Raw genomic sequence first — 24,617 nt, forward strand, 5'->3', positions numbered from 1 at the left:
GTCCTCTTGTATTTAAGTCGGCATTGTGCCTTTTGTATTAAATTCGGATGCAATTTCTGTGTCTCATCGTCAATAAGAAGGTCCAAGGGATACAGTAAACCTGAAGTGAAGCATCGGAATCCAAACAGGACTCGCAGGGGAGGTTGAAATCATAGAAAGTTAGAGTGTCAGTCCTCTTGTACTTAAGTCGGCATTGTGCCTTTTGTATTAAATTCGGATGCTATTTCTGTCTTTCATCGTCAATCAGAAGGTCCAAGGGATACAGTAAACCTGAAGTGAAGCATCGGAATCTATAACTGGACTCACAGGAGAGGTTCAAATCATAGAAAGTTAGAGTGTCAGTCCTCTTTTACTTAAGTCGGCTTTGTGCCTTTTGTAATAAATTCGGATGCAATTTCTTTGTTCCATTGACAATAAGAAGGTCCAAGGTATACAGTAAACCTGAAGTGAGGCATCGGAATCTGAAACTGGACTCACAGGAGAAGTTCAAATCATAGAAAGTTAGTGTCTCAGTGCTCTTGTACTTAAGTCGTCATTGTAAATTTTGTATTAAATTCGGATGCAATTTCTGTGTTTCATCGTCAATAAGAAGGTCCAAGGGATATAGTAAACCTGAAGTGAAGCATCGGAATCTAAAACTGGACTCACAGGAGAGGTTCAAATCATAGAAAGTTAGAGTGTCAGTCCTCTTGTACTTATGTCGGCACTGTGCCTTTTGTACTAAATTTGGATGAAATTTCTGTGTTTCATCGTCAATAAGAAGGTCCAAGGGATACAGTAAACCTGAGGGGAAGCATCGGAATCTGAAACTAGACTCACAGGAGAGGTTCAAATCATAGAAAGTGTCAGTCCTCTTGTACTTAAGTCGGCATTGTGCCTTTTGTATTAAATTCGGATGCAATTTCTGTCTTTCATTGTCAATAAGAAGGTCGAAGGGATCCAGTACACCTGAAGTTAAGCATCGGAATCCAAAACTGGACTCACAGGAGAGGTTCAAATCATAGAGAGTTAGAGTGTCAGTCCTCTTGTACTTAATTCGGCATTGTGCATTTTGTATTAAATTCGGATGCAATTTCTGTGTTTCATCGTCAATAAGAAGGTACAAGGGATACAGTAAACCTGAAGTGAAGCATCGGAATCAAAAACTGGACTCACAGGAAAGGTTCAAATCATAGAAAGTTAGAGTGTCTGTCCTCTAGTACTTTGGTCGGCATTGTGCCTTTTGTATTAAATTCGGATGCAATTTCTGTGTTTCATCGTCAATAAGAAGGTCCAAGGGATACAGTTAACCTGAAGTGAAGCATCGGAATCCAAAACTGGACTCACAGGAGAGGTTCAAATCATATAAAGATAGAGTGTCAGTCCTCTTGTGCTTAAGTCAGCATTGTGCCTTTTGTATTAAATTCGGATGCAATTTCTGTGTTTCATCGTCAATAAGAAGGTCCAAGGGATACAGTAAACCTGAAGTGAAATATCGGAATGTAAAACTGGACTCACAGGAGAGGTTCAAATCATAGAAAGTTAGAGTGTCAGTCCTCTTTTACTTAAGTCGGCATTGTGCATTTTGTATTACATTCGGATGCAATTTCTGTGTTTCATCGTCAATTATAAGGTCTAAGGGATACAGTAAAACTGAAGTGAAGCATCAGAATCTAAAACTGGACTGACAGGAGAGGTTCAAATCATAGAAAGTTAGAGTGTCAGTCCTCTAATACTTAAGTCGGCATTGTGCCTTTTGTATTAAATTCGGATGCAATTTATGTGTTTCATCGTCCATAAGAAGGTCCAAGGGATACAGTAAATCTGATGTGAAGCATCGGAATCTAAAACTGGACTCACAGGAGAGGTTCAAATCATACAGAAGGTACAGTCGCCATCGTCGTGCAAGACAGACTATATATAAAACAATTGAAGACGTCGAAATGACCACATCTGCCGCCGACATGAAAAAGAATAGGATCAAATCTGTCGCTGCACACGCTCTTTTAAACGGACCAGCAGTGTTTTGTGGTTGCAGACTGATCTTCAGAATTGACATTAACGATTCGTTTACCCACGGTGTCAGTCCTCTTGTACTTAAGTCGGCATTGTGCCTTTAGTGTTAAATTCGGATGCAATTTCTGTGTTTCAACGTCTATAAGATGGTCCAAGGGATACAGTAAAATTGATGTGAAGCATCGGAATCTAGAACTGGGCTCACAGGAGAGGTTCAAATCATAGAAAGTTAGAGTGTCAGTCCTCTTGTACTTAAGTCGGCATTGTGCCTTTTGTATTAAATTCGGATGCAATTTCTGTGTTTCATCGTCAATAAGATGGTCCAAGGGATACATTTAACCTGAAGTGAAGCATCGGAATCCGAAACTGGACTCACAGGAGAGGTTCAAATCATAGAGAGTTAGAGGGTCAGTCCTCTTGTACTTAAGTCGGCATTATGCCTTTTGTATTAAATTCGGATGCAATTTCTGTGTTTCATCGTCAATAAGAAGGTCCAAGGGATACAGTTAACCTGAAGTTCGGAATCTAAAATGGGTCTCACAGGAGAGGTTCAAATCATAGGAAGTTAGAGTGTCATGCCTCTAGTACTTAAGTCGGCATTGTGCCTTTTGTATCAAATTCGGATGCAATTTCTGTGTTTCATCGTCTATAAGGAGGTCCAAGGGATACAGTAAACCTGAAGTGAAGCTTCGGAATTTAAAACTGGACTCACAGGAGAGGTTCAAATCATAGAAACTTAGAGTGTCAGTCCTCTTGTACTTAAGTCGGCAGTGTACTTTTTGTATTAAATTCGGATGCAATTTCTCTGTTTCACCATCAATAAGAAGGTCCAAGGGATACAGTAAACCTGAAGTGAAGCATCGGAATCTAAAACTGGACTCACAGGAGAGGTTCAAATCATAGAAAGTTAGAGTGTCAGTCCTCTTGTACTTCTGTCGGCATTGTGAATTTTGTATTAAATTTGGATGCAATTTCTGTGTTTCATCGTCAATAAGAAGGTCCAAGGGATACAGTAAACCTGAGGGGAAGCATCGGAATCTGAAACTAGACTCACAGGAGAGGTTCAAATCATAGAAAGTTAGACTGTCAGTCCTCTTGTACTTAAGTCGGCATTGTGCCTTTTGTATGAAATTCGGATGCAATTTCTGTGTCTCATCGTCAATAAGAAGGTCAAAGGGATACAGTAAACCTGAAGTGAAGCATCGGAATCTAAAACTGGACTCACAGGAGAGGTTCAAATCATAGAAAGTTAGAGTGTCAGTCCTCTTGTACTTAAGTCGGCATTGTGCCTTATGTATTAAATTCGGATGCAATTTCTGTCTTCCATTGTCAATAAGAGGGTCGAAGGGATCCAGTAAACCTGAAGTTAAGCATCGGAATCCAAAACTGGACTCACAGGAGAGGTTCAAATCATAGAGAGTTAGAGTGTCAGTCCTCTTGTACTTAAATGGGCATTGTGCATTTTGTATTAAATTCGGATGCAATTTCTGTGTTCCATCGTCAATAAGAAGGTACAAGGGATACAGTAAACCTGAAGTGAAGCATCGGAATCAAAATCTGGACTCACAGGAAAGGTTCAAATCATAGAAAGTTAGAGTGTCAGTCCTCTAGTACTTTGGTCGGCATTGTGCCTTTTGTATTAAATTCGGATGCAATTTCTGTGTTTCGTCGTCAATAAGAAGGTCCAAGTTATACAGTTAACCTGAAGTGAAGCATCGGAATCCAAAACTGGACTCACAGGAGAGGTTCAAATCATATAAAGGTAGAGTGTCAGTCCTCTTGTACTTAAGTCAGCATTGTGCCTTTTGTATTAAATTCGGATGCAATTTCTGTGTTTCATCGTCAATAAGAAGGTCTAAGGGACACAGTAAAACTGAAGTGAAGCATCGGAATCTAAAACTGGACTCACAGGAGAGGTTCAAATCATAGAAAGTTAGAGTGTCAGTCCTGTAATACTTAAGTCGGCATTGTGCCTTTTGCATTAAATTCGGATGCAATTTCTGTGTTTCATCGTCTATAAAAAGCTCCAAGGGATAGAGTAAACCTGAAGTGAAGCATCGGAATCTAAAACTGGAGTCACAGGAGAGGTTCAAATCATAGAAAGTTAGAGTGTCAGTTCTCTTGTACTTAAGTCGGCATTGTGCCATTTGTATTAAATTCGGATGCAATTTCTGTGTTTCATCGTCAATAAGAAGGTCCAAGGGATACAGTAATATTGATGTGAAGCATCGGAATCTAGAACTGGACTCACAGGAGAGGTTCAAATCATAGAAAGTTAGAGTGTCAGTCCTCTTGTACTTAGGTCGGCATTGTGCCTTTTGTATTAAATTCGGATGCAATTTCTGTGTTTCATCGTCAATAAGCTGGTCCAAGGGATACATTTAAACTGAAGTGAAGCATCGGAATCCAAAATTGGAGTCACAGGAGAGGTTCATATCAGAGAAAGTTAGAGTGTCAGTCCTCTTGTACTTATGTCGGCATTGTGCCTTTTGTATTACATTCGGATGGAATTTCTGTGTTTCATCGTCAATAAGAAGGTCTAAGGGATACAGTAAATCTGAAGTGAAGCATCGGAATCTGAAACTGGACTCACAGGAGAGGTTCAAATCATAGAAAGTTAGAGTGTCAGTCCTCTAATACTTAAGTCGCCATTGTGCCTTTTGTATTAAATTCGGATACAATTTCTGTGTTTCATCGTCCATAAGAAGGTCCAAGGGCTACAGTAAATCTGAAGTGAAGCATCGGAATCTTAAACTGGACTCACAGGAGAGGTTCAAATCATAGAAAGTTAAAGTGTCAGTCCTCTTGTACTTAAGTCGGCATTGTGCCTTTTGTATTAAATTCGGATGCAATTTCTGTGTTTCATCGTCAGTAAGAAGGTCCAAGGGATACAGTAAAATTGATGTGAAGCATCGGAATCTAGAACTGGACTCACAGGAGAGGTTCAAATCATAGAAAGTTAGAGTGTCAGTCCTCTTGTACTTAAGTCGGCATTGTGCCTTTTGTATTAAATTCGGAAGCAATTTCTGTGTTTCATCGTCAATAATATCGTCAAAGGGATACATTTAACCTGAAGTGAAGCATCGGAATCCAAAACTGGACTCACAGGAGAGGTTCAAATCATAGAAAGTTAGAGTGTCAGTCCTCTTGTACTTAAATCAGCATTGTGCCTTTTGTATTACATTCGGATGCAATGTCTGTGTTTCGTCGTCAATAAGAAGGTCCAAGGGATACAGTAGACCTGAAGTGAAGCATCGGAATGTGAAACTCAACTCACAGGACAGGTTCAAGTCATAGAAAGTTAGAGTGTCAGTCCTCTTGTACTTATGTCAGCATTGTGCCTTTTGTATTAAATTCGGATCCAATTTCTGTGTTTCATCGTCAATAAGAAGGTCAAAATGATACAGTAAACCTGAAGTGAAGCATCGGAATTTAATACTGGACTCACAGAAGAGGTTCAAATCATAGAAAGTTAGAGTGTAAGTCCTCTTGTACTTAAGTCGGCATTGTGCCTTTTGTATTAAACTCGGATGCAATTTCTGTGTTTCATCGTCAACAAGAAGGTCCAAGGGATGCAGTAAACCTGAAGGGAAGCATCGGAATCTAAAACTGGACTCACAGGAGAGGTTCAAATCATAGGAAGTTCGTGTGTCAGTCCTCTTGTATTTAAGTCGGCATTGTGCCTTTTGTATTAAATTCGGATGCAATTTCTGTGTCTCATCGTCAATAAGAAGGTCCAAGGGATACAGTAAACCTGAAGTGAAGCATCGGAATCCAAACAGGACTCGCAGGGGAGGTTGAAATCATAGAAAGTTAGAGTGTCAGTCCTCTTGTACTTAAGTCGGCATTGTGCCTTTTGTATTAAATTCGGATGCTATTTCTGTCTTTCATCGTCAATCAGAAGGTCCAAGGGATACAGTAAACCTGAAGTGAAGCATCGGAATCTAAAACTGGACTCACAGGAGAGGTTCAAATCATAGAAAGTTAGAGTGTCAGTCCTCTTTTACTTAAGTCGGCTTTGTGCCTTTTGTAATAAATTCGGATGCAATTTCTTTGTTCCATTGACAATAAGAAGGTCCAAGGTATACAGTAAACCTGAAGTGAGGCATCGGAATCTAAAACTGGACTCACAGGAGAAGTTCAAATCATAGAAAGTTAGTGTCTCAGTGCTCTTGTACTTAAGTCGTCATTGTAAATTTTGTATTAAATTCGGATGCAATTTCTGTGTTTCATCGTCAATAAGAAGGTCCAAGGGGTATAGTAAACCTGAAGTGAAGCATCGGAATCTAAAACTGGACTCACAGGAGAGGTTCAAATCATAGAAAGTTAGAGTGTCAGTCCTCTTGTACTTATGTCGGCATTGTGCCTTTTGTACTAAATTTGGATGAAATTTCTGTGTTTCATCGTCAATAAGAAGGTCCAAGGGATACAGTAAACCTGAGGGGAAGCATCGGAATCTGAAACTAGACTCACAGGAGAGGTTCAAATCATAGAAGGTGTCAGTCCTCTTGAACTTAAGTCGGCATTGTGCCTTTTGTATTAAATTCGGATGCAATTTCTGTGTCTCATCGTCAATAAGAAGGTCAAAGGGATACAGTAAACCTGAAGTGAAGCATCGGATTCCAAAACTGGACTCACAGGAGAGGTTCAAATAATAGAAAGTTAGAGTGTCAGTCCTCTTGTACTTAAGTCGGCATTGTGACTTTTGTATTAAATTCGGATGCTATTTCTGTGTTTCATCGTCAATAAGAAGGTCCAAGGGATACAGTAAACCTGAAGTGAAGCATTGGAATCTAAAACTGGACTCACAGGAGAGGTTCAAATCATAGGAAGTTAGAATGTCAGTCCTCTTGTACTTAAGTCGGCATTGTGCCTTTTGTATTAAATTCGGATGCAATTTCTGTCTTTCATTGTCAATAAGAAGGTCGAAGGGATCCAGTACACCTGAAGTTAAGCATCGGAATCCAAAACTGGACTCACAGGAGAGGTTCAAATCATAGAGAGTTAGAGTGTCAGTCCTCTTGTACTTAATTCGGCATTGTGCATTTTGTATTAAATTCGGATGCAATTTCTGTGTTTCATCGTCAATAAGAAGGTACAAGGGATACAGTAAACCTGAAGTGAAGCATCGGAATCAAAAACTGGACTCACAGGAAAGGTTCAAATCATAGAAAGTTAGAGTGTCTGTCCTCTAGTACTTTGGTCGGCATTGTGCCTTTTGTATTAAATTCGGATGCAATTTCTGTGTTTCATCGTCAATAAGAAGGTCCAAGGGATACAGTTAACCTGAAATGAAGCATCGGAATCCAAAACTGGACTCACAGGAGAGGTTCAAATCATATAAAGGTAGAGTGTCAGTCCTCTTGTACTTAAGTCAGCATTGTGCCTTTTGTATTAAATTCGGATGCAATTTCTGTGTTTCATCGTCAATAAGAAGGTCCAAGGGATACAGTAAACCTGAAGTGAAATATCGGAATGTAAAACTGGGCTCACAGGAGAGGTTCAAATCATAGAAAGTTAGAGTGTCAGTCCTCTTTTACTTAAGTCGGCATTGTGCATTTTGTATTACATTCGGATGCAATTTCTGTGTTTCATCGTCAATTATAAGGTCTAAGGGATACAGTAAAACTGAAGTGAAGCATCGGAATCTATAACTGGACTCACAGGAGAGGTTCAAATCATAGAAAGTTAGAGTGTCAGTCCTCTAATACTTAAGTCGGCATTGTGCCTTTTGTATTAAATTCGGATGCAATTTCTGTGTTTCATCGTCCATAAGAAGGTCCAAGGGATACAGTAAATCTGATGTGAAGCATCGGAATCTAAGACTGGACTCACAGGAGAGGTTCAAATCATACAGAAGGTACAGTCGCCATCGTCGTGCAAGACAGACTATATATAAAACAATTGAAGACGTCGAAATGACCACATCTGCCGCCGACATGAAAAAGAATAGGATCAAATCTGTCGCTGCACACGCTCTTTTAAACGGACCAGCAGTGTTTTGTGGTTGCAGACTGATCTTCAGAATTGACATTAACGATTCGTTTACCCACGGTGTCAGTCCTCTAGTACTTAAGTCGGCATTGTGCCTTTAGTGTTAAATTCGGATGCAATTTCTGTGTTTCAACGTCTATACGATGGTCCAAGGGATACAGTAAAATTGATGTGAAGCATCGGAATCTAGAACTGGGCTCACAGGAGAGGTTCAAATCATAGAAAGTTAGAGTGTCAGTCCTCTTGTACTTAAGTCGGCATTGTGCCTTTTGTATTAAATTCGGATGCAATTTCTGTGTTTCATCGTCAATAAGATGGTCCAAGGGATACATTTAACCTGAAGTGAAGCATCGGAATCCGAAACTGGACTCACAGGAGAGGTTCAAATCATAGAGAGTTAGAGGGTCAGTCCTCTTGTACTTAAGTCGGCATTATGCCTTTTGTATTAAATTCGGATGCAATTTCTGTGTTTCATCGTCAATAAGAAGGTCCAAGGGATACAGTTAACCTGAAGTTCGGAATCTAAAATGGGTCTCACAGGAGAGGTTCAAATCATAGGAAGTTAGAGTGTCATGCCTATAGTACTTAAGTCGGCATTGTGCCTTTTGTATCAAATTCGGATGCAATTTCTGTGTTTCATCGTCTATAAGGAGGTCCAAGGGATACAGTAAACCTGAAGTGAAGCTTCGGAATTTAAAACTGGACTCACAGGAGAGGTTCAAATCATAGAAACTTAGAGTGTCAGTCCCCTTGTACTTAAGTCAGCAGTGTACTTTTTGTATTAAATTCGGATGCAATTTCTCTGTTTCACCATCAATAAGAAGGTCCAAGGGATACAGTAAACCTGAAGTGAAGCATCGGAATCTAAAACTGGACTCACAGGAGAGGTTCAAATCATAGAAAGTTAGAGTGTCAGTCCTCTTGTACTTAAGTCGGCATTGTGCCTTTTGTATTAAATTCGGATGCAATTTCTGTGTTTCATCGTCAATAGGAAGGTCCAAGGGATATAGTTAACCTGAAGTGAAGCATCGGAATCCAAAACTGGACTCACAGGAGAGGTTCAAATCATATAAAGGTAGAGTGTCAGTCCTCTTGTAGTTAAGTCAGCATTGTGCCTTTTGTATTAAATTCGGATGCAATTTCTGTGTTTCATCGTCAATAAGAAGGTCTAAGGGACACAGTAAAACTGAAGTGAAGCATCGGAATCTAAAACTGGACTCATAGGAGAGGTTCAAATCATAGAAAGTTAGAGTGTCAGTCCTCTAATACTTAAGTCGGCATTGTGCCTTTTGTATTAAATTCGGATGCAATTTCTGTGTTTCATCGTCTATAAAAAGCTCCAAGGGATAGAGTAAACCTGAAGTGAAGCATCGGAATCTAAAACTGGAGTCACAGGAGAGGTTCAAATCATAGAAAGTTAGAGTGTCAGTTCTCTTGTACTTAAGTCGGCATTGTGCCATTTGTATTAAATTCGGATGCAATTTCTGTGTTTCATCGTCAATAAGAAGGTCCAAGGGATACAGTAAACCTGAAATGAAGCATCGGAATCTAAAACTGGACTCACAGGAGAGGTTCAAATCATAGAAAGTTAGAGAGTCAGTCCTCTTGTACTTAAGTCGGCATTGATACTTTTGTATTAAATTCGGATGCAATTTCTGTGTTTCCTCGTCTATAAGAAGGTCAAAGGGATACAGTAAACCTGAAGTGAAGCATCGGAATCAAAAACTGGACTGACAGGAGAGATTCAAATCATAGAGAGTTAGAGTAACAGTCCTCTTGTACTTAAGTCGGCATTGTGCCTTTTGTATTAAATTCGGATGCAATTTCAGTGTTTCATCGTTAATAAGGAGGTCAAAGGTATACAGTAAACCTGAAGCGAAGCATCGGAAACTAAAACTGGACTCACAGGAGAGGTTCAAATCACAGAGAGTTAGAGTGTCGGTGCTCTTGTACTTAAGTCGTCATTGTGCCTTTTGTATTAAATTCGGTTGCAATTTCTGTGTTTCATCGTCATTAAGAAGATCCAAGGAATACAGTAAACCTAAAGTGAAGCATCGGAATCTAAAATTGGACTCACAAGAGAGGTTCAAATCAGAGAAAGTTAGAATGTCAGTCCTCTAGTACTTAAGTCGGCATTGTGCCTTTTGTATTAGATTACGATGCAATTTCTGTGTTTCATCGTCCATAGGAAGGTCCAAGGGATACAGTTAATCAGAAGTGAAGCATCGGAATCAAAAACTGGACTCACAGGAGAGGTTCAATTCATAGAAAATAAGAGCATCAGTCCACTTGCACTTAAGTCGGCATTGTGCCTTTTGTATTAAATTCGGATGCCATTTCTGTGTTTCATCGTCAATACGAAGGTCCAAGGTATACAGTAAACCTGATGTGAAGCATCGGAATCTGAAACTCAACTCACGGGAGAGGTTCAAATCATAGGGGGTTAGAGTGTCAGTCCTCTTGTACTTAAGTCGGCATTGTGCATTTTGTATTAAATTCTGATGCAATTTCTGTTTCATCATCAGTAAGAAGGTCCAAGGGATACAGTAACCCTGAAGTGAAGCAATGGAATCCAAAACTAGACTCACAGGTGAGGTTCATATCATAGAAAGTTAGAGTGTCAGTACTCTTGTAGTTAAGTCGGCATTGTGCCTTTTGTATTAAATTCGGATGCAATTTCTGTGTTTCATCGTCAATAAGAGGGTCCACGGGATACAGTAAACCTGAAGTGAAGCATCGGAATCTAAAACTGGACTCACAGGAGAGGTTCAAATCATAGAAAGTTAGAGTGTCAGTCCCCTAGTACTTAAGTCGGCATTGTGCCTTTTGTATTAAATTCGGATGCAATTTCTGTGTTTCATCGTCCATAAGAAGGTCCAAGTGATACAGTAAATCTGAAGTGAAGCAACGGAATCTAAAACTGGACTCACAGAAGAGGTTCAAATCATATAAAGTTAGAGTGTCAGTCCTCTTGTACTTAATTCGGCATTGTGCCTTTTGTATTAGATTCGGATGCAATTTCTGCGTTTCATCGTCAATAAGAAGGTCCAAGCGATACAGTAAACCTGATGTGAAGCATCGGAATCTAAAACTGGACTCACAGGAGAGGTTCAAATCATAGAGAGTTAGAGTGTCTGTCCTCTTGTACTTATGTCGGCATTGTGCTTTTGTATTAAATTCGGATGCCATTTCTGTGTTTCATCGTCAATACGAAGGTCCAAGGGATACAGTAATATTGATGTGAAGCATCGGAATCTAGAACTGGACTCACAGGAGAGGTTCAAATCATAGAAAGTTAGAGTGTCAGTCCTCTTGTACTTAAGTCGGCATTGTGCCTTTTGTATTAAATTCGGATGCAATTTCTGTGTTTCATCGTCAGTAAGAAGGTCCAAGGGATACAGTAAAATTGATGTGAAGCATCGGAATCTAGAACTGGACTCACAGGAGAGGTTCAAATCATAGAAAGTTAGAGTGTCAGTCCTCTTGTACTTAAGTCGGCATTGTGCATTTTGTATTAAATTCGGAAGCAATTTCTGTGTTTCATCGTCAATAAGATCGTCAATGGGATACATTTAACCTGAAGTGAAGCATCGGAATCCAAAACTGGACTCACAGGAGAGGTTCAAATCATTAAAAGTTAGAGTGTCAGTCCTCTTGTACTTAAATCAGCATTGTGCCTTTTGTATTACAGTCGGATGCAATTTCTGTGTTTCATCGTCATTAGGAAGATCCAAGGAATACAGTAAACCTAAAGTGAAGCATCGGAATCTAAAATTGGACTCACAGGAGAGGTTCAAATCATAGAAAGTTAGTATGTCAGTCCTCTAGTACTTAAGTCGGCATTGTGCCTTTTGTATTAGATTCCGATGCAATTTCTGTGTTTCATCGTCCATAGGAAGGTCCAAGGGATACAGTAAATCAGAAGTGAAGCATCGGAATCAAAAACTGGACTCACAGGAGAGGTTCAATTCATAGAAAATAAGAGCATCAGTCCTCTTGTACTTAAGTCGGCATTGTGCCTTTTGTATTAAATTCGGATGCCATTTCTGTGTTTCATCGTCAATACGAAGGTCCAAGGGATACAGTAAACCTGATGTGAAGCATCGGAATCTGAAACTCAACTCACAGAAGAGGTTCAAATCATAGAAAGTTAGAGTGTCAGTCCTCTTGTACTTAAGTCGGCATTGTGCCTTTTGTATTAAATTCGGATGCAATTTCTGAGTTTCATCGTCAATAAGAAGGTCCAAGGGATACAGTAATATTGATGTGAAGCATCGGAATCTAGAACTGGACTCACAGGAGAGGTTCAAATCATAGAAAGTTAGAGTGTCAGTCCTCTTGTACTTAGGTCGGCATTGTGCATTTTTTATTAAATTCGGATGCAATTTCTGTGTTTCATCGTCAATAAGATGGTCCAAGGGATACATTTAAACTGAAGTGAAGCATCGGAATCCAAAATTGGACTCACAGGAGAGGTTCATATCAGAGAAAGTTAGAGTGTCAGTCCTCTTGTACTTATGTCGGCATTGTGCCTTTTGTATTACATTCGGATGCAATTTCTGTGTTTCATCGTCAATAAGAAGGTCTAAGGGATACAGTAAATCTGAAGTGAAGCATCGGAATCTAAAACTGGACTCACAGGAGAGGTTCAAATCATAGAAAGTTAGAGTGTCAGTCCTCTAATACTTAAGTCGCCATTGTGCCTTTTGTATTAAATTCGGATACAATTTCTGTGTTTCATCGTCCATAAGAAGGTCCAAGGGATACAGTAAATCTGAAGTGAAGCATCGGAATCTTAAACTGGACTCACAGGAGAGGTTCAAATCATAGAAAGTTAGAGTGTCAGTCCTCTTGTACTTAAGTCGGCATTGTGCCTTTTGTATTAAATTCGGATGCAATTTCTGTGTTTCATCGTCAGTAAGAAGGTCCAAGGGATACAGTAAAATTGATGTGAAGCATCGGAATCTAGAACTGGACTCACAGGAGAGGTTCAAATCATAGAAAGTTAGAGTGTCAGTCCTCTTGTACTTTAGTCGGCATTGTGCCTTTTGTATTAAATTCGGAAGCAATTTCTGTGTTTCATCGTCAATAAGACCGTCAAAGGGATACATTTAACCTGAAGTGAAGCATCGGAATCCAAAACTGGACTCACAGGAGAGGTTCAAATCATAGAAAGTTAGAGTGTCAGTCCTCTTGTACTTAAATCAGCATTGTGCCTTTTGTATTACATTCGGATGCAATTTCTGTGTTTCATCGTCATTAGGAAGATCCAAGGAATACAGTAAACCTAAAGTGAAGCATCGGAATCTAAAATTGGACTCACAGGAGAGGTTCAAATCATAGAAAGTTAGTATGTCAGTCCTCTAGTACTTAAGTCGGCATTGTGCCTTTTGTATTAGATTCCAATGCAATTTCTGTGTTTCATCGTCCATAGGAAGGTCCAAGGGATACAGTAAATCAGAAGTGAAGCATCGGAATCAAAAACTGGACTCACAGGAGAGGTTCAATTCATAGAAAATAAGAGCATCAGTCCTCTTGTACTTAAGTCGGCATTGTGCCTTTTGTATTAAATTCGGATGCCATTTCTGTGTTTCATCGTCAATACGAAGGTCCAAGGGATACAGTAAACCTGATGTGAAGCATCGGAATCTGAAACTCAACTCACAGAAGAGGTTCAAATCATAGAAAGTTAGAGTGTCAGTCCTCTTGTACTTAAGTCGGCATTGTGCCTTTTGTATTAAATTCGGATGCAATTTCTGAGTTTCACCGTCAATAAGAAGGTCCAAGGGATACAGTAATATTGATGTGAAGCATCGGAATCTAGAACTGGACTCACAGGAGAGGTTCAAATCATAGAAAGTTAGAGTGTCAGTCCTCTTGTACTTAGGTCGGCATTGTGCATTTTGTATTAAATTCGGTTGCAATTTCTGTGTTTCATCGTCAATAAGATGGTCCAAGGGATACATTTAAACTGAAGTGAAGCATCGGAATCCAAAATTGGACTCACAGGAGAGGTTCATATCAGAGAAAGTTAGAGTGTCAGTCCTCTTGTACTTATGTCGGCATTGTGCCTTTTGTATTACATTCGGATGCAATTTCTGTGTTTCATCGTCAATAAGAAGGTCCAAGGGATACAGTAAACCTGAAATGAAGCATCGGAATCTAAAACTGGACTCACAGGAGAGGTTCAAATCATAGAAAGTTAGAGTGTCAGTCCTCTAATACTTAAGTCGCCATTGTGCCTTTTGTATTAAATTCGGATACAATTTCTGTGTTTCATCGTCCATAAGAAGGTCCAAGGGATACAGTAAATCTGAAGTGAAGCATCGGAATCTTAAACTGGACTCACAGGAGAGGTTCAAATCATAGAAAGTTAGAGTGTCAGTCCTCTTGTACTTAAGTCGGCACTGTGCCTTTTGTATTAAATTCGGATGCAATTTCTGTGTTTCATCGTCAGTAAGAAGGTCCAAGGGATACAGTAAAATTGATGTGAAGCATCGGAATCTAGAACTGGACTCACAGGAGAGGTTCAAATCATAGAAAGTTAGAGTGTCAGTCCTCTTGTACTTTAGTCGGCATTGTGCCTTTTGTATTAAATTCGGAAGCAATTTCTGTGTTTCATCGTCAATAAGATCGTCAAAAGGATACATTTAACCTGAAGTGAAGCATCGGAATCCAAAACTGGACTCACAGGAGAGGTTCAAATCATAGAAAGTTAGAGTGTCAGTCCTCTTGTACTTAAGTCAGCATTGTGCCTTTTGTATTAAATTCGGACGCAATTTCTGTGTTTCATCGTCAATAAGAAGGTCTAAGACACAGTAAAACTGAAGTGAAGCATCGGAATCTAAAACTGGACTCACAGGAGAGGTTCAAATCATAGAAAGTTAGAGTGTCAGTCCTCTAATACTTAAGTCGGCATTGTGCCTTTTGTATTAAATTCGGATGCAATTTCTGTGTTTCATCGTCTATAAAAAGCTCCAAGGGATAGAGTAAACCTGAAGTGAAGCATCGGAATCTAAAACTGGAGTCACAGGAGAGGTTCAAATCATAGAAAGTTAGAGTGTCAGTTCTCTTGTACTTAAGTCGGCATTGTGCCATTTGTATTAAATTCGGATGCAATTTCTGTGTTTCATCGTCAATAAGAAGGTCCAAGGGTCACAGTAAACCTGAAATGAAGCATCGGAATCTAAAACTGGACTCACAGGAGAGGTTCAAATCATAGAAAGTTAGAGAGTCAGTCCTCTTGTACTTAAGTCGGCATTGATACTTTTGTATTAAATTCGGATGCAATTTCTGTGGTTCCTCGTCTATAAGAAGGTCAAAGGGATACAGTAAACCTGAAGTGAAGCATCGGAATCAAAAACTGGACTGACAGGAGAGATTCAAATCATAGAGAGTTAGAGGGTCAGTCCTCTTGTACTTAAGTCGGCATTGTGCCTTTTGTATTAAATTCGGATGCAATTTCAGTGTTTCATCGTTAATAAGGAGGTCAAAGGTATACAGTAAACCTGAAGCGAAGCATCGGAAACTAAAACTGGACTCACAGGAGAGGTTCAAATCACAGAGAGTTAGAGTGTCGGTGCTCTTGTACTTAAGTCGTCATTGTGCCTTTTGTATTAAATTCGGTTGCAATTTCTGTGTTTCATCGTCATTAAGAAGATCCAAGGAATACAGTAAACCTAAAGTGAAGCATCGGAATCTAAAATTGGACTCACAAGAGAGGTTCAAATCATAGAAAGTTAGAATGTCAGTCCTCTAGTACTTAAGTCGGCATTGTGCCTTTTGTATTAGATTACGATGCAATTTCTGTGTTTCATCGTCCATAGGAAGGTCCAAGGGATACAGTAAATCAGAAGTGAAGCATCGGAATCAAAAACTGGACTCACAGGAGAGGTTCAATTCATAGAAAATAAGAGCATCAGTCCTCTTGTACTTAAGTCGGCATTGTGCCTTTTGTATTAAATTCGGATGCCATTTCTGTGTTTCATCGTCAATACGAAGGTCCAAGGGATACAGTAAACCTGATGTGAAGCATCGGAATCTGAAACTCAACTCACGGGAGAGGTTCAAATCATAGGGGGTTAGAGTGTCAGTCCTCTTGTACTTAAGTCGGCATTGTGCTTTTTGTATTAAATTCTGATGCAATTTCTGTTTCATCATCAGTAAGAAGGTCCAAGGGATACAGTAACCCTGAAGTGAAGCAATGGAATCCAAAACTAGACTCACAGGTGAGGTTCATATCATAGAAAGTTAGAGTGTCAGTACTCTTGTAGTTAAGTCGGCATTGTGCCTTTTGTATTAAATTCGGATGCAATTTCTGTGTTTCATCGTCAATAAGAGGGTCCAAGGGATACAGTAAACCTGAAGTGAAGCATCGGAATCTAAAACTGGACTCACAGGAGAGGTTCAAATCATAGAAAGTTAGAGTGTCAGTCCCCTAGTACTTAAGTCGGCATTGTGCCTTTTGTATTAAATTCGGATGCAATTTCTGTGTTTCATCGTCCATAAGAAGGTCCAAGTGATACAGTAAATCTGAAGTGAAGCAACGGAATCTAAAACTGGACTCACAGAAGAGGTTCAAATCATATAAAGTTAGAGTGTCAGTCCTCTTGTACTTAATTCGGCATTGTGCCTTTTGTATTAGATTCGGATGCAATTTCTGTGTTTCATCGTCAATAAGAAGGTCCAAGCGATACAGTAAACCTGATGTGAAGCATCGGAATCTAAAACTGGACTCACAGGAGAGGTTCAAATCATAGAGAGTTAGAGTGTCTGTCCTCTTGTACTTATGTCGGCCTTGTGCTTTTGTATTAAATTCGGATGCCATTTCTGTGTATCATCGTCAATACGAAGGTCCAAGGGATACAGTAATATTGATGTGAAGCATCGGAATCTAGAACTGGACTCACAGGAGAGGTTCAAATCATAGAAAGTTAGAGTGTCAGTCCTCTTGTACTTAAGTCGGCATTGTGCCTTTTGTATTAAATTCGGATGCAATTTCTGTGTTTCATCGTCAGTAAGAAGGTCCAAGGGATACAGTAAAATTGATGTGAAGCATCGGAATCTAGAACTGGACTCACAGGAGAGGTTCAAATCATAGAAAGTTAGAGTGTCAGTCCTCTTGTACTTAAGTCGGCATTGTGCATTTTGTATTAAATTCGGAAGCAATTTCTGTGTTTCATCGTCAATAAGATCGTCAATGGGATACATTTAACCTGAAGTGAAGCATCGGAATCCAAAACTGGACTCACAGGAGAGGTTCAAATCATTGAAAGTTAGAGTGTCAGTCCTCTTGTACTTAAATCAGCATTGTGCCTTTTGTATTACATTCGGATGCAATTTCTGTGTTTCATCGTCATTAGGAAGATCCAAGGAATACAGTAAACCTAAAGTGAAGCATCGGAATCTAAAATTGGACTCACAGGAGAGGTTCAAATCATAGAAAGTTAGTATGTCAGTCCTCTAGTACTTAAGTCGGCATTGTGCCTTTTGTATTAGATTCCGATGCAATTTCTGTGTTTCATCGTCCATAGGAAGGTCCAAGGGATACAGTAAATCAGAAGTGAAGCATCGGAATCAAAAACTGGACTCACAGGAGAGGTTCAATTCATAGAAAATAAGAGCATCAGTCCTCTTGTACTTAAGTCGGCATTGTGCCATTTGTATTAAATTCGGATGCCATTTCTGTGTTTCATCGTCAATACGAAGGTCCAAGGGATACAGTAAACCTGATGTGAAGCATCGGAATCTGAAACTCAACTCACAGAAGAGGTTCAAATAGTAGAAAGTTAGAGTGTCAGTCCTCTTGTACTTAAGTTGGCATTGTGCCTTTTGTATTAAATTCGGATGCAAATTCTGAGTTTCATCGTCAATAAGAAGGTCCAAGGGATACAGTAATATTGATGTGAAGCATCGGAATCTAGAACTGGACTCACAGGAGAGGTTCAAATCATAGAAAGTTAGAGTGTCAGTCCTCTTGTACTTAGGTCGGCATTGTGCATTTTGTATTAAATTCGGATGCAATTTCTGTGTTTCATCGTCAATAAGATGGTCCAAGGGATACATTTAAACTGAAGTGAAGCATCGGAATCCAAAATTGGACTCACAGGAGAGGTTCATATCAGAGAAAGTTAGAGTGTCAGTCCTCTTGTACTTATGTCGGCATTGTGCCTTTTGTATTACATTCGGATGCAATTTCTGTGTTTCATCGTCAATAAGAAGGTCTAAGGGATACAGTAAATCTGAAGTGAAGCATCGGAATCTAAAACTGGACTCACAGGAGAGGTTCAAATCATAGAAAGTTAGAGTGTCAGTCCTCTAATACTTAAGTCGCCATTGTGCCTTTTGTATTAAATTCGGATACAATTTCTGTGTTTCATCGTCCATAAGAAGGTCCAAGGGATACAGTAAATCTGAAGTGAAGCATCGGAATCTTAAACTGGACTCACAGGAGAGGTTCAAATCATAGAAAGTTAGAGTGTCAGTCCTCTTGTACTTAAGTCGGCATTGTGCCTTTTGTATTAAATTCGGATGCAATTTCTGTGTTTCATCGTCAGTAAGAAGGTCAAAGGGATACAGTAAAATTGATGTGAAGCATCGGAATCTAGAACTGGACTCACAGGAGAGGTTCAAATCATAGAAAGTTAGAGTGTCAGTCCTCTTGTACTTTAGTCGGCATTGTGCCTTTTGTATTAAATTCGGAAGCAATTTCTGTGTTTCATCGTCAATAAGATCGTCAAAAGGATACATTTAACCTGAAGTGAAGCATCGGAATCCAAAACTGGACTCACAGGAGAGGTTCAAATCATAGAAAGTTAGAGTGTCAGTCCTCTTGTACTTAAGTCAGCATTGTGCCTTTTGTATTAAATTCGGATGCAATTTCTGCGTTTCATCGTCAATAAGAAGGTCTAAGGGACACAGTAAAACTGAAGTGAAGCATCGGAATCTAAAACTGGACTCACAGGAGAGGTTCAAATCATAGAAAGTTAGAGTGTCAGTCCTCTAATACTTAAGTCGGCATTGTGCCTTTTGTATTAAATTCGGATGCAATTTCTGTGTTTCATCGTCTATAAAAAGCTCCAAGGGATAGAGTAAACCTGAAGTGAAGCATCGGAATCTAAAACTGGAGTCACAGGAGAGGTTCAAATCATAGAAAGTTAGAGTGTCAGTTCTCTTGTACTTAAGTCGGCATTGTGCCATTTGTATTAAATTCGGATGCAATTTCTGTGTTTCATCGTCAATAAGAAGGTCCAAGGGATACAGTAAACCTGAAATGAAGCATCGGAATCTAAAACTGGACTCACAGGAGAGGTTCAAATCATAGAAAGTTAGAGAGTCAGTCCTCTTGTACTTAAGTCGGCATTGATACTTTTGTATTAAATTCGGATGCAATTTCTGTGGTTCCTCGTCTATAAGAAGGTCAAAGGGATACAGTAAACCTGAAGTGAAGCATCGGAATCAAAAACTGGACTGACAGGAGAGATTCAAATCATAGAGAGTTAGAGTAACAGTCCTCTTGTACTTAAGTCGGCATTGTGCCTTTTGTATTAAATTCGGATGCAATTTCAGTGTTTCATCGTTAATAAGGAGGTCAAAGGTATACAGTAAACCTGAAGCGAAGCATCGGAAACTAAAACTGGACTCACAGGAGAGGTTCAAATCACAGAGAGTTAGAGTGTCGGTGCTCTTGTACTTAAGTCGTCATTGTGCCTTTTGTATTAAATTCGGTTGCAATTTCTGTGTTTCATCGTCATTAAGAAGATCCAAGGAATACAGTAAACCTAAAGTGAAGCATCGGAATCTAAAATTGGACTCACAAGAGAGGTTCAAATCATAGAAAGTTAGAATGTCAGTCCTCTAGTACTTAAGTCGGCATTGTGCCTTTTGTATTAGATTACGATGCAATTTCTGTGTTTCATCGTCCATAGGAAGGTCCAAGGGATACAGTAAATCAGAAGTGAAGCATCGGAATCAAAAACTGGACTCACAGGAGAGGTTCAATTCATAGAAAATAAGAGCATCATTCGTCTTGTACTTAAGTCGGCATTGTGCCTTTTGTATTAAATTCGGATGCCATTTCTGTGTTTCATCGTCAATACGAAGGTCCAAGGGATACAGTGAACCTGATGTGAAGCATCGGAATCTGAAACTCAACTCACGGGAGAGGTTCAAATCATAGGGGGTTAGAGTGTCAGTCCTCTTGTACTTAAGTCGGCATTGTGCTTTTTGTATTAAATTCTGATGCAATTTCTGTTTCATCATCAGTAAGAAGGTCCAAGGGATACAGTAACCCTGAAGTGAAGCAATGGAATCCAAAACTAGACTCACAGGTGAGGTTCATATCATAGAAAGTTAGAGTGTCAGTACTCTTGTAGTTAAGTCGGCATTGTGCCTTTTGTATTAAATTCGGATGCAATTTCTGTGTTTCATCGTCAATAAGAGGGTCCAAGGGATACAGTAAACCTGAAGTGAAGCATCGGAATCTAAAACTGGACTCACAGGAGAGGTTCAAATCATAGAAAGTTAGAGTGTCAGTCCCCTAGTACTTAAGTCGGCATTGTGCCTTTTGTATTAAATTCGGATGCAATTTCTGTGTTTCATCGTCCATAAGAAGGTCCAAGTGATACAGTAAATCTGAAGTGAAGCAACGGAATCTAAAACTGGACTCACAGAAGAGGTTCAAATCATATAAAGTTAGAGTGTCAGTCCTCTTGTACTTAATTCGGCATTGTGCCTTTTGTATTAGATTCGGATGCAATTTCTGTGTTTCATCGTCAATAAGAAGGTCCAAGCGATACAGTAAACCTGATGTGAAGCATCGGAATCTAAAACTGGACTCACAGGAGAGGTTCAAATAATAGAGAGTTAGAGTGTCTGTCCTCTTGTACTTATGTCGGCCTTGTGCTTTTGTATTAAATTCGGATGCCATTTCTGTGTTTCATCGTCAATACGAAGGTCCAAGGGATACAGTAATATTGATGTGAAGCATCGGAATCTAGAACTGGACTCACAGGAGAGGTTCAAATCATAGAAAGTTAGAGTGTCAGTCCTCTTGTACTTAAGTCGGCATTGTGCCTTTTGTATTAAATTCGGATGCAATTTCTGTGTTTCATCGTCAGTAAGAAGGTCCAAGGGATACAGTAAAATTGATGTGAAGCATCGGAATCCAGAACTGGACTCACAGGAGAGGTTCAAATCATAGAAAGTTAGAGTGTCAGTCCTCTTGTACTTAAGTCGGCATTGTGCCTTTTGTATTAAATTCGGAAGCAATTTCTGTGTTTCATCGTCAATAAGATCGTCAATGGGATACATTTAACCTGAAGTGAAGCATCGGAATCCAAAACTGGACTCACAGGAGAGGTTCAAATCATAGAAAGTTAGAGTGTCAGTCCTCTTGTACTTAAATCAGCATTGTGCCTTTTGTATTACATTCGGATGCAATTTCTGTGTTTCATCGTCATTAGGAAGATCCAAGGAATACAGTAAACCTAAAGTGAAGCATCGGAATCTAAAATTGGACTCACAGGAGAGGTTCAAATCATAGAAAGTTAGTATGTCAGTCCTCTAGTACTTAAGTCGGCATTGTGCCTTTTGTATTAGATTCCGATGCAATTTCTGTGTTTCATCGTCCATAGGAAGGTCCAAGGGATACAGTAAATCAGAAGTGAAGCATCGGAATCAAAAACTGGACTCACAGGAGAGGTTCAATTCATAGAAAATAAGAGCATCAGTCCTCTTGTACTTAAGTCGGCATTGTGCCTTTTGTATTAAATTCGGATGCCATTTCTGTGTTTCATCGTCAATACGAAGGTCCAAGGGATACAGTAAACCTGATGTGAAGCATCGGAATCTGAAACTCAACTCACAGAAGAGGTTCAAATCATAGAAAGTTAGAGTGTCAGTCCTCTTGTACTTAAGTCGGCATTGTGCCTTTTGTATTAAATTCGGATGCAATTTTTGAGTTTCATCGTCAATAAGAAGGTCCAAGGGATACAGTAATATTGATGTGAAGCATCGGAATCTAGAACTGGACTCACAGGAGAGGTTCAAATCATAGAAAGTTAGAGTGTCAGTCCTCTTGTACTTAGGTCGGCATTGTGCATTTTGTATTAAATTCGGATGCAATTTCTGTGTTTCATCGTCAATAAGATGGTCCAAGGGATACATTTAAACTGAAGTGAAGCATCGGAATCCAAAATTGGACTCACAGGAGAGGTTCATATCAGAGAAAGTTAGAGTGTCAGTCCTCTTGTACTTATGTCGGCATTGTGCCTTTTGTATTACATTCGGATGCAATATCTGTGTTTCATCGTCAATAAGAAGGTCTAAGGGATACAGTAAATCTGAAGTGAAGCATCGGAATCTAAAACTGGACTCACAGGAGAGGTTCAAATCATAGAAAGTTAGAGTGTCAGTCCTCTAATACTTAAGTCGCCATTGTGCCTTTTGTATTAAATTCGGATACAATTTCTGTGTTTCATCGTCCATAAGAAGGTCCAAGGGATACAGTAAATCTGAAGTGAAGCATCGGAATCTTAAACTGGACTCACAGGAGAGGTTCAAATCATAGAAAGTTAGAGTGTCAGTCCTCTTGTACTTAAGTCGGCATTGTGCCTTTTGTATTAAATTCGGATGCAATTTCTGTGTTTCATCGTCAGTAAGAAGGTCCAAGGGATACAGTAAAATTGATGTGAAGCATCGGAATCTAGAACTGGACTCACAGGAGAGGTTCAAATCATAGAAAGTTAGAGTGTCAGTCCTCTTGTACTTTAGTCGGCATTGTGCCTTATGTATTAAATTCGGAAGCAATTTCTGTGTTTCATCGTCAATAAGATCGTCAAAGTGATACATTTAACCTGAAGTGAAGCATCGGAATCCAAAACTGGACTTACAGGAGAGGTTCAAATCATAGAAAGTTAGAGTGTCAGTCCTCTTGTACTTAAATCAGCATTGTACCTTTTGTATTACATTCGGATGCAATTTCTGTGTTTCGTCGTCAATAAGAAGGTCCAAGGGATACAGTAGACCTGAAGTGAAGCATCGGAATGTAAAACTCAACTCACAGGACAGGTTCAAATCATAGAAAGTTAGAGTGTCAGTCCTCTTGTACTTATGTCGGCATTGTGCCTTCTGTATTAAATTCGGATCTAATTTCTGTGTTTCATCGTCAATAAGAATGTCCAAGGGATACAGTAAACCTGAAGTGAAGCATCGGAATTTAAAACTGGACTCACAGGAGAGGTTCAAATCATAGAAAGTTAGAGTGTCAGTCCTCTTGTACTTAAGTCGGCATTGTGCCTCTTGTATTAAACTCGGATGCAATTTCTGTGTTTCATCGTCAACAAGAAGGTCCAAGGGGAACAGTAAACCTGAAGGGAAGCATCGGAATCTAAAACTGGACTCACAGGAGAGGTTCAAATCATAGGAAGTTCGTGTGTCAGTCCTCTTGTATTTAAGTCGGCATTGTGCCTTTTGTATTAAATTCGGATGCAATTTCTGTGTCTCATCGTCAATAAGAAGGTCCAAGGGATACAGTAAACCTGAAGTGAAGCATCGGAATCCAAACAGGACTCGCAGGGGAGGTTGAAATCATAGAAAGTTAGAGTGTCAGTCCTCTTGTACTTAAGTCGGCATTGTGCCTTTTGTATTAAATTCGGATGCTATTTCTGTCTTTCATCGTCAATCAGAAGGTCCAAGGGATACAGTAAACCTGAAGTGAAGCATCGGAATCTAAAACTGGACTCACAGGAGAGGTTCAAATCATAGAAAGTTAGAGTGTCAGTCCTCTTTTACTTAAGTCGGCTTTGTGCCTTTTGTAATAAATTCGGATGCAATTTCTTTGTTCCATTGACAATAAGAAGGTCCAAGGTATACAGTAAACCTGAAGTGAGGCATCGGAATCTAAAACTGGACTCACAGGAGAAGTTCAAATCATAGAAAGTTAGTGTGTCAGTGGTCTTGTACTTAAGTCGTCATTGTGGATTTTGTATTAAATTCGGATGCAATTTCTGTGTTTCATCGTCAATAAGAAGGTCCAAGGGATATAGTAAACCTGAAGCGAAGCATCGGAATCTAAAACTGGACTCACAGGAGAGATTCAAATCATAGAAAATTAGAGTGTCAGTCTTCTTGTACTTAAGAAGGCATTGTGCCTTTTGTATTAATTTCGGATGCAATTTCTGTGTTTCATCGTCTATAAGGAGGTCGAAGGGATACAGTAAACCTGAAGTGAAGCTTCGGAATCTAAAACTGGACTCACAGGAGAGGTTCAAATCATAGAAACTTAGAGTGTCAGTCCTCTTGTACTTAAGTCGGCATTGTACATTTTGTATTAAATTCGGATGCAATTTCTCTGTTTCACCGTCAATACGAAGGCCCAAGGGATACAGTAAAACTGAAGTGAAGCATCGGAATCTAAAACTGGACTCACAGGAGAGGTTCAAATCATAGAAAGTTAGAGTGTCAGTCCTCTTGTACTTAAGTCGGCATTGTGACTTTTGTATTAAATTCGGATGCTATTTCTGTGTTTCATCGTCAATAAGAAGGTCCAAGGGATACAGTAAACCTGAAGTGAAGCATCGGAATCTAAAACTGGACTCACAGGAGAGGTTCAAATCATAGAAAGATAG

The sequence above is a fragment of the Schistocerca serialis genome, chromosome 2 (assembly GCF_023864345.2).
Source record: "Schistocerca serialis cubense isolate TAMUIC-IGC-003099 chromosome 2, iqSchSeri2.2, whole genome shotgun sequence".
Classification (NCBI taxonomy): Eukaryota; Metazoa; Arthropoda; class Insecta; order Orthoptera; family Acrididae; genus Schistocerca; species Schistocerca serialis.